General features: G+C 41.3%; 1 non-coding gene across 1 annotated transcript; it reads left to right on the forward strand.

Annotated features, from left to right (window-relative positions):
- The first annotated feature begins 658 nt into the window (after positions 1-658).
- Positions 659-766, forward strand: LOC112804679 (small nucleolar RNA R71). The gene has a single exon (XR_003203291.1). It is a non-coding gene; the product is annotated as a small nucleolar RNA R71 (small nucleolar RNA).
- Positions 767-1,073: the final 307 nt, after the last annotated feature.

Consider the following 1,073-nt stretch of genomic DNA (forward strand, 5'->3'; position numbering starts at 1 on the left):
CCTCCAAGTTTCAAATGGAGGACCTTGTTTCAGTCATGAAACTTTGAGTGGTTTTGATTAGATCAGAGACCATGGTTGCTAAGTCAGAGTGGCTCTGCTTAGAATTCTCTGTCTGTTGCTGAGAAGATGATGGAAAAGGCTTGCCATTGCTAAACTTGTTTCTTCCACCATTACTGTTGTTGAAACCTTGTTGAGGTCTCTGTTGATCCTTCCATGAGAGATTTGGATGATTTCTCCATGAAGGATTATAGGTGTTTCCATAGGGTTCTCCCATGTAATTCACCTCTTCCATTGAAGGGTTCTCAGGATCATAAGCTTCTTCTTCAGATGAATCATCCTTAGTACTGCCTGGTGCAGCCTGCGTTCCAGACAGACTTTGAGAAATCATATTGACTTGCTGAGTCAATATTTTGTTCTGAGCCAATATGGCATTCAGAGTATCAATCTCAAGAACTCCTTTCTTCTTATTTGTCCCATTGTTCACAGGATTCCTTTCAGAAGTGTACATGAATTGGTTATTTGCAACCATTTCAATCAGTTCTTGAGCTTCTGCAGGCGTCTTCTTCAGATGAAGAGAGCCTCCAGCAGAACTATCCAATGACATCTTGGACAGTTCAGACATACCATCATAGAAGATACCTATGATGCTCCATTCAGAAAGCATGTCAGGAGGACACTTTCTGATCAATTGTTTGTATCTTTCCCAAGCTTCATAGAGGGATTCACCTTCCTTCTGTCTGAAGGTTTGGACTTCCACTCTAAGCTTACTCAATTTTTGAGGTGGAAAGAACTTTGCCAAGAAGGCATTGACTAGCTTTTCCCAAGAGTTCAGGCTTTCTTTAGTTTGTGAGTCCAACCATATCCTAGCTCTGTCTCTTACAGCAAAAGGGAACAGCATAAGTCTGTAGACCTCAGGGTCAACCCCATTGGTCTTGACAGTGTCACAGATTTGCAAGAATTCAGCTAAAAACTATGAGGATCTTCCAATGAAAGTCCATGAAACTTGCAATTCTGTTGCATTAGAGAAACTAATTAAGGCTTAAGCTCAAAGTTGTTTGCTCCAATGGCAGGGA

This window comes from Arachis hypogaea, chromosome 5 (genome assembly GCF_003086295.3).
Source record: "Arachis hypogaea cultivar Tifrunner chromosome 5, arahy.Tifrunner.gnm2.J5K5, whole genome shotgun sequence".
In the NCBI taxonomy this organism is placed as follows: domain Eukaryota; kingdom Viridiplantae; phylum Streptophyta; class Magnoliopsida; order Fabales; family Fabaceae; genus Arachis; species Arachis hypogaea.